The following is a 10,175-nucleotide window of genomic DNA, read 5'->3' as shown; positions in this document are numbered from 1 at the left end:
TTGGATGTAAAAAAAAAAAAAGATCACAAAATTTGAACGCAAAAAAATTCGGAAATTTAAAATACAGTGTAAAACACGTGTATAAAAACTGTAAAAAAAATGTTGGTGTACAAAAATTATGTGTAAAAAAAGTGTATAAAAATGTTGTGTAAAACAAATAATTTTGCTAACAATTGTTTTGTCAATTAAATTGTCGGCATAATTTGATGTAAAAAAATTCAGTTCACAAAATTCCAACGCAAAAATTCAGAGTTTTAAAATTCAGTGAATAAAAACGTAAAAATTTTTTTGGTGTATAAGAATTAAGTGTAAAAAATGTATATGAAAAATTAGTGTAAAAATGTGTATAACATTTTGTTTAAAAAACAATTTTGCCAATAAATTTTTTTGTCAATGAAATTGTCGGCATAAGTTGATGTAAAAAAATTCAGTTCGCAAAATTAGACTGCAAAAAATTCAAAGATTTGAAATTCAGTGAATACAAACTTAAAAAAATGTTGGTGTATAAGAATTAAGTGTAAAAAAGGTATATAAAAATTGGTGGAAAAAAGTGTATAACATTTTGTGTAAAACATTTTTTTGCTAAGAAATGTTTTTTCAATGAAATTGTCGGCATAATTTGATGTAAAAAAATTCAGTTCACAAAATTCGAACGCAAAAATGCAGTTTTAAAATTCAGTGAATAAAAACTTTAAAAAATGTTGGTGTATACGAATTAAGTGTAAAACATGTATACAAAAATTTTGTGTAAAAAGTGTATAGAATTTTGTGTAAAAAACAATTTTGCTAAGGAATGTTTTTTTCAATGAAATTGTCGGCACAATTTGATGTAAAAAAATTCAGTTCACATAATTCGAACGCAAAACATTCACAGTTTTAAAATTCAGTGAATAAAAAGTTTAAAAAATGTTGGTGTATAAGAATTGAGTGTAAAAAATGTATATAAAAATTTGGTGTAAAAAAGTGTATAACATTTTGTGTAAAAAACAATTTTGCTAAGAAATGTTTTTTTCAATTAAATTGTCGGCATAATTTGATGTAAAAAAAATAAATTCACAAAATTTGAACGCAAAAAATTTAGAGTTTTAAAATACAGTGTAAAAAAACATATGTGTATAAAAATTGTAAAAAAATGTTAATGTATAAAAATCAAGTGTAATAAAAAAGTGTATAAAAATTGTGTGAAAAAAAAGTGTAGAAACATTTTGTGTAAAACAAATAATTTTGCTAACAGTTGTTTTTCATTGAAAGCTTAAATTGATGTAAAAAAATTCAGTTCACAAAATTCGAACGCAAAAAATTCTGAGTTTTAAAATTCAGTGAATAAAAAATTAAAAAAATGTTGGTGTATAAAAATTAAGTGTAAAAATGTATATAAAAATGTGTAAAAAAGTGTATACAATTTTGTGTAAAAAACAATTTTGCTAAGAATTTTTGTTTTCAATGAAATTGAAAAATTTGATGTAAAAAAAATTCAGTTCACAAAATTTTAACGCAAAAAAATTATGTTTTAAAATTCAGTGTATAAAAACTTACGTGCATTAAAAACTGTGTAAAAATGTTGGCGTATAAAGATTAAGTGTAAAAAAAAATGTGTATAAACATTTGGTGTAAAAAAAAAATGTGTGTGTAAAAATTGAGCGTAAAAAATTAACTGTAAAAAGTAAACAATTTTGCTAACAATTAATTAGATGTAAAAAAAATTCACAGTTCACAAAATTCAAACAAAAAATGCAGTTAAATAAATTCAGTGTCTAAAAAAGCTTTCGTACTCGAGACAAATTAACCTCCATGCAGCTGGCAATGGATGCTGTTAAGAACATCATGCCCAAAATGCTGGGCCGGAAAGTTCTAGAAATGTATCGCGTCGGTTTCCTTGGAACAGAACGAGGATCAGTTCCTACCAGCAGCAGTTGAACACAAACAAGAAGCTTCGCCACACAATCCAGCAAACTCTTTAGCCACCTAGTTAAAAGCTTTCCAATCGCCGGCGAGCCGTATCGCCTTTCATTCTAAAGAGCCTGCGGGAAGCGGGGTCGTTGGGCCTCGGCGGGAAAACACGAGGCGTTTATTCCGGGAAGGTCGGCGAGGATGAGGTGATGACTGGCAGAGGTGATGGATGGACAGTAGCCAGAAAGCGGCGGAACAAAGAGCTTCGGCTGGAATTAGTTTATCTGCCATCGCTCTGCTGCAATCTGCAGCCGCTTCTCTCAGGGTCGCCTGTTTGCTGCATCCACCCGCCGCCCTTCTAGATCCTTCTGTAAGTGAGTTACCTGCCGGATACAAAGTGGGTCGCATTAGCGCTGCGCTTGCATCATCCTGCTGATAACGCCTCCACTCAGTGCTCTTTCTGAGTGAGATGGCATTTATTTGTCTTCACTCAAGCCAAACAAGTTGATGTAAGATCCATTTCAACTTTGACCCCCGATAATCTCAACGTGCTACTTCAGGAGATGTGGCCGTGAGAACCTGTACCGTCATTTGTGTCAGGTGTTTGATGTCATCAAACACAAAGTTCAGTTACATCTATCTCCGAATCACCATTATTATTCATCTTGATGCGAAATCGATCCCTAATTCTAAATCAATGTATTAAAGGGGGGGGAAAAATTGGTGGAGGAGGAACTATGGTGTGGGGTTGTTTTTAGTTCCAGCGAAAGGACCTTTGAATGCTCCAGGATACCAAAACATTTTGGACAATTCCATGCTCCCAACCTTGTGGGAACCATTTGGAGCGGGGCCCCTTCCTCCTCCAACATGACTGTGCACCAGTGCACAAAGCATTGTCCATAAAGACATGGATGACAGAGTCTGGTGTGGATGAACTTGACTGGCCTGCACAGAGTCCTGACATGAACCCGATAGAACACCTTTTGGGATGAATTAGAACGGAGACTTGAGAACCAGGCCTTCTCCACCAACATCAGTGCGTGACCTCACCAATGCACTTTTGGAAGAATGGTGAACAATTCCTATAAACACACTCCGCAACCTTGTGGACAGCCTTTCCCAGAAGAGTTGAAGCTGTAATAGCTGCAAAAAGGTGGAACGACATCATATTGAACCCTATGGGTTGGGAATGGGATGGCACTTCAAGTTCATATGTGAGTCAAGACAGGTGGCCAAATACTTTTGGCAATATACATACATGTACATACACATATATCAGGGGTCACCAACGCGGTGCCCGCGGGCACCAGGTCGCCCGTAAGGACCAGATGAGTCGCCCGCTGGCCTGTTCTAAAAATAGCTCAAATAGCAGCACTTACCAGTGAGCTGCCTCTATTTTTTAAATTTGATTTATTAGGGACCGCATTGTCCCTTTGGGACAGAGGACCCTATTGTAATTGTAAGGTTTTATTATTATTATTTCGCCGCCTCTTTGAGCTGTAATTTGACCCCCTTAACATGCTTCAAAACTCACCAAACTGGACACACACATCAGGACTGGCAAAAATTACGATCTAATAAAAAAAAAAAAAAAACAACCCCAAAACTCAAAATTGCGCTCTAGCGCCCCCTAGGAAGAAACACAGATAAAACTGCTTGTAACTTCGGTTAGAAATGTCATAGAGACATGAAACAAAAACCTCTATGTAGGTCTGACTTAGACCTAGATTTCATACATTGACATTCTTCAGCAGAAATCAACAGGACGTTGGCAATTCCCCCTTCAAAACAAAAGTTTAATAAAAACAGTCAGTTTTGTCTCTTTGAGCTGTAATTTGACCACCTTAACAGGCTTCAAAACTCACCATATTGGACACACACATCAGGACTGGCAAAAATTGCCATCTAATAAAAAACCAAACCCCAAAACTCAAAATTGCACTCTAGCGCCCCCTAGGAAGAAACACAGACAAAACTGCTTGTAACTTCGGGTAGGAATGTTGTAGAGACATGAAACAAAAACCTCTATGTAGGTCTGACTTAGACCTAGATTTCATACATTGACATCCTTCAGCAGAAATCAACAGGAAGTTGGCAATTCCCCCTTCAAAACAAACGTTTAGTAAAAACAGTCCCTTTTGTCTCTTTGAGCTGTAATTTGACCCCCTTAACATGCTTCAAAACTCACCAAACTGGACACACACATCAGGACTGGCAAAAATTGCGATCTAATAAAAACAAAAAAACAAAACCCAAAACTCAAATTTGCGCTCTAGCGCCCCCTGGGAAGAAAACACAGACACAACTGCTCCTAGGAAGAAAACTCAGACAAAACTGCTTGTAACTTCCAGTAGGAATATCTTAGAGACATGAAACACAAACCTCTATGTAGGTCTCACTTAGACCTACATTTCATATATTGACAACCCCCAGCAAAAATCAACAGGAAGTTTGCAATTCCCCCTTCAAAACAAAAGTTTTGTAAAAACCGGTCACCTTTTTTCAAACATTATCTCCTCTGAGCGCGTTTGTCGTGTCGGCTTCAAACTAGCACAGGAGAGAGATTGAACCCTTCTGATTAAAAGTTGACCAAAGAGTTTTAATTACTGCTCCGGTTTGGATTTTATGTGCCGTCAAAGTCGGTCCCTTCCATCGCTGCATGGAGCTTTAATTTACATTTATATTTTTAATTCTAAGAGAGACAAAACTCAAATAGAATTTGAAAATCCAAGAAAATATTTTGAAGACTTGGTCTTCACTTGTTTAAATAAATTCATTTGTTTTTTGTACTTTGCTTCTTATAACTTTCAGAAAGACAATTTTAGAGAAAAAATACAACCTTAAAAATGATTTTAGGATTTTTAAACACATATACCTTTTTAAATTTTAAATTTCTTCCTCTTCTTTCCTGACAATTTAAATCAATGTTCAAGTAAATTTATTTATTTTTATTGTAAAGAATAATAAATACATTTTAATTTAATTCTTCATTTTAGCTTCTGTTTTTTCGACGAAGAATATTTGTGAAATATTTCTTCAAACTTATTATGATTAAAATTCAAAAGAAAATGTTCTGGCAAATCTAGAAAATCTGTAGAATCAAATTTAAATCTTATTTCAAAGTCTTTTGAATTTCTTTTAAAATGTTTGTTCTGGAAAATCTAGAAGAAATAATGATTTGTCTTTGTTAGAAATATAGTCCAGTTCAAAGTGTGACATGATTTATTTAAACATCTGAGAGTTGACTTTTGTATTTTACATGAGTTATTATTTGTACAAACATGGTGCAAAGTAATTCATGATTTGTTAAAAAATGTTAGTGGCTAGCTAGTTAAAATGGGATATTGTGATTTCCCAAGACTGTCTTAGAAGTGATCATTTGAAAATGTTCAATTTGAAAAATGTGCACTTAGAGAAAATATAAAAATAAAGTGTTGCATATTGATATTTATCTGTTTCTATATATATTTATTGTGAGGAATCATTAAGATGATCAGTGTTTCCACAAAGATAAATATCATTAATTATTGATAATAACACAGAGTTAAAAGTAAATTGAGCAAATTGGCTATTTCTGGCAATTTATTTAAGTGTGTATCAAACTGGTAACCCTTCGCATTAATCAGTACCCAAGAAGTAGCTCTTGGTTTCAAAAAGGTTGGTGACCCCTGACATATATATACATATACAGACACACAAATATACATATATAGACACGCATATATAAATATATACAGGTCTCAAATTTGAACTTTTCAAGGTCAAGGCAAGTGTTTCCTTAAAGGAGAGCTCATACTTTTGGGCACCAAGGCAAACATTAATTTCTTTAGAGGCGGGGGCTACAAAGCGTGTGTGTGTGTGTGTGTGTGTGTGTGTGTGTGTGTGTGTGTGTGTGTGTGTGTGTGTGTGTGTGTATACACATATAAATAATATATATATATATATATATATATATATATATATATGTGTATACAGGGTCAGCACGGTGGAAGAAGGGTTAGTGCGTCTGCCTCACAATACGAAAGTCGTGAGTAGTCGTGAGTTCAATCCCGGCCTAGGGATCTTTCTGTATGGAGTTTGCATGTTTTCCCCGTGACTGCGTGGGTTCCCTCCGGGTACTCCGGCTTCCTCCCACCTCCAAAGACATGCACCTGGGGATAGGTTGATTGGCAACACTAAATTGGCCCTAGTGTGTGAATGTGAGTGTGAATGTTGTCTGTCTATCTGTGTTGGCCCTGTGATGAGGTGGCGACTTGTCCAGGGTGTACCCCGCCTTCCGCCCGATTGTAGCTGAGATAGGCTCCAGCGCCCCCTGCGACCCCAAAGGGAATAAGCGGTAGAAAATGGATGGATGGATGGATATATATATATATATATATATATATATATATATATATATATATATATATATATATATATTTATATACACACAAGTATATGATATACAAATAATCAAATGTCAACACACACACAAGTATATGATCAGTGTTGGGTTAGTTACTGAAAACCAGTAACTTGTTACAGTTACTAGTTACTTTATTTCAAAAGTAACTCAGTTACTTACACCAAAAAGTAATGCGTTACTGTGAAAACGAACTATTTAGTTACTTATTTTTTTCTTAAGGCTCCCATTAATGCTCTTTTAGCCTCCATTTCAGTACTGTTATTGCACTGGAGAATAATACAATCTGTTGATCAACTTGACATGCATTTGCATCACTGAACTCTGCTAAGCAATGTGCTCTACATACAACACACAAAGACAAAGATATGTTCCAAAGGGCCAATTTATTTCAGGCCAGAACAAATTGACAAAACTATTTTAAATAGCTGCAACATAACATACCTAAGTAACAAACAGCATAATAACAACATAGCTGTAAAACTGTCTTCACCCAAGGAAGGCACACATGACATACACAAAGCCTAACCAGGCATTTTTCTCTCTCAAGGAATTGTGAAATAAAATCATGTCTCCATAAGATCAACACTGTACTGAAGCCCAGAACACTCTACGCATTGCCCCACTTTTAGTTTAGAGATAAGGAAAGATTGTCTTGGCCCACTAGGATCCCTCTTTATGTTTGTGGACTTCATAGTCTATACATTTAGAGTGATGTGATAATCAAACACTCTAGAAGTCTAGAATGAAAGAGTATATAAGATAATTGACAGAGTGTGTGTACCTTCAGTGCTGAGGCAGAGTTTGGAGTATTTTCTTTAGCTTGCTTTCCATGTTTATGTACTCACTGTCCAGGTGCCATTTGCCGTTTGACGCCCGCTATCGTGCTAATTAGCTGCCTGAAAGCGGGTGACTACACTGTAAAAATAGCCTGCATGTCTTCTAGCACAGTGGTTCTCAACCTTTTTTCAGTGATGTACCCCCTGTGAATTTTTTTTTTAATTCAAGTACCCCCTAATCAGAGCAAAGCATTTTTGGTTAAAAAAAAGAGATAAAGAAGTAAAATACAGCACTATGTCATCAGTTTCTGATTTATTAAATTGTATAACAGTGCAAAATATTGCTCATTTGTAGTGGTCTTTCTTGAACTATTTGGAAAAAAAAGATAGGTTTTTATTTATATTTATAAAGGATTTTTGAATTGTTGCTATTTTTAGAATATTTTGAAAAAATCTCACGTACCCCTTGGAATACCTTTAAGTACCCCTAGGGGTACGCGTACCCCCATTTGAGAACCACTGTTCTAGCACATACGCTGCAATGGCTCTATCAATGTTGTCCTGGCTAGCAGTGCCTCCGTTAAAATCCAGCCGCTGTTGGAGGCGGAGGTGAAGTGGCATCGGAGTCTGTGTCTCCCTTTACTAGCTTTGTCAAAACATGTTGCTTTTGTAGCTGTTTCAGCAGATTTGAATTGCTGTTTTGGGCAGTAGACGGGATCTTTGATCCAAGACACAACTTATATTTAACTAAAATGTTCTTTTCTTTGTGCTCGACAAAAGAAAAGAAATGAGAATATCACCATGTTAAGAAACTTGACTGCGGCTCCATTGTTAGTAAACACACCCACACCCACACCTACACCCGGACACACACAGAGCGCGCATCTTGTGACACAAGAAGATTCAGAAGGACGGCACTGCAACTCTCCAATAAAACACACTCAGATCTTCTGTTTCTAGCCGATACTACATAAAAAAATAACGTAAAATAACGCAGTAACGCATCATGTAGTAACGGTAACTGAGTTACTGAATATAAAAAAATAACGCGTTAGACTACTAACAGCGTTACAGTCCCAACACTGTATATGATATACAAATAATCGAAAGTCAATACATTGAAATAGACTGTATCATACAGTATATGACCTAACTTGTAGTAAACTTTAGTAAAGTTGTGTATAAACAAATATATAAAACGCCTTGCGATTTTCAATCCGTTATTGTTTACATCAGCGACTTATGTTCAACGTTTACAAAACAGTAAACAAATCCACGTCGAATCAAAATAAACATTCTCGATACAGCAAATATTTAAATATTTTACTTAAGTGCAGGTCATTGATTTGCTTAAAACTTGGTGACAGCAAGTAGAGCAAGAATTAAGTGCACATTTTATTTTTTGTCTTAAATTGAGATATGTCCTGCTTAACTTAATACAAATAAATATATTTCTTTAACAGGGTTATGTCCTGCTTAACTTTAAACAGAATAAATTCAGTGTGCAGCTTTATGATGAAGCGGGTCTCCAACTTCCATCACTATGAAAAACTACTGTGACAAAAAGAGGTGAGATATTTGTTTGCCTAATAAGACTGGCAACATTTCAATTGTGCTTTATTTATGAATGCCATGTCCTCTCAGCAAGGTTATTGTCTTGTCGCTACATTGTGTCATTTTTCATTAAATAAAAGCGCCACACACACACACTCATTGCTCATTAAAGTGGAATAAATGACACGCCACTAATAGTTTGAAGGGACATACCTCTCTTCTCCTAGGGAATGGTGCAAACTGGATATGCAGTATCCTCATTGAATGGCGACGAGTACTCGACCTCGGACCAAGATTTACCTTGTTCTTTAAACAAAATAATCGGCTTTGTCGGCCACTTCCATCCATCCATCCATTTTCTACCGCTTAAGTAGGTAAGTAGGTCTCTATTGTCATTGCACAAGTACAACGAAACTTTGTTTTCAGCACAAACCCATCAAGATTAGACAAACAAACAATGTGCATGGTTACAGAACAGGAACGCTGATGAGTCGCCTTAAGGCGCCTGGTAAAAAATGGGAAAAAGGTAAACGTTGAGTAAAAAAAATACAATCGAGACTGAGCTCCTAAGAGGGCCTAGTCTGGAGTGGAAAGAAATTCCATAGCAAAGCACATATACAGTTGTAGTCAAAAGTTTACATCCACTTGTAAAGAACATAATGTAATTATAATGATAATAATAATAATAATAGATTTTATTTGTAAAAAGCACTTTACATTGAGTAAACAACCTCAAAGTGCTACAGTGTATTAAAAAAAAAAAAAAAGATAATTAAAAAATTAAAAAATTAAAACTAGAACAGCCAAATAGCTAAAACTAGTATGCATATATCTAAAAAAAGGCTTTTTTTTTAAAAAAAAAAGAAGGGGTTTTAAGCCTTTTTTAAAAGCATCCACAGTCTGTGGTGCCCTCAGGTGGTCAGGGAAAGCGGCGGAGCAGAAAGCCCGGTCTCCCATTGTTTGGAGCTGTGTCCTCTGAGGTTGGAGGAGGTTAGCCTGTCATGCCAATGTCATGGCTGTCTTGAGTTTCCAATCATTTCTACAACTCTTATTTTTTTGTGATAGAGTGATTGGAGCGCATACTTGTTGGTCACAAAAAAAAAAAACATTCATGAAGTTTGGTTCTTTTATGAATTTATTATGGGTCTACTGAAAATGTGAGCAAATCTGCTGGGTCAAAAGTATACTTACAGCAATGTTAATATTTGCTTACATGTCGCTTGGCAAGTTTCCCTGGAATAAGGCGCTTTTGGTAGCCATCCACTGTCAGGACGAAGAGATTTGTTCTCCCGGGATGCAAACGGACTAGACCGGACAAGGCTCGAAGGTAGGAACATATTTTAATCTCTACTCAAAACTCAACGAAGTACAAAACAAAAAGGCGCACAAGGCAAAGGAAACAAATAGCAAGAACTATGGACATGAAACAAAAAGACTTACTGGACACGGCATGAATCGAACAGCATGACTATGGCGAGAAAAGTCAAAACAGAGCATGAAAAGATCACCAAGAACTATGGCATGGACAGAGCAAATACAGAGTAATGTCG

The sequence above is a fragment of the Nerophis lumbriciformis genome, linkage group LG02 (assembly GCF_033978685.3).
Source record: "Nerophis lumbriciformis linkage group LG02, RoL_Nlum_v2.1, whole genome shotgun sequence".
Classification (NCBI taxonomy): domain Eukaryota; kingdom Metazoa; phylum Chordata; class Actinopteri; order Syngnathiformes; family Syngnathidae; genus Nerophis; species Nerophis lumbriciformis.
Note: the sequence above shows the minus strand (reverse complement) of the source record.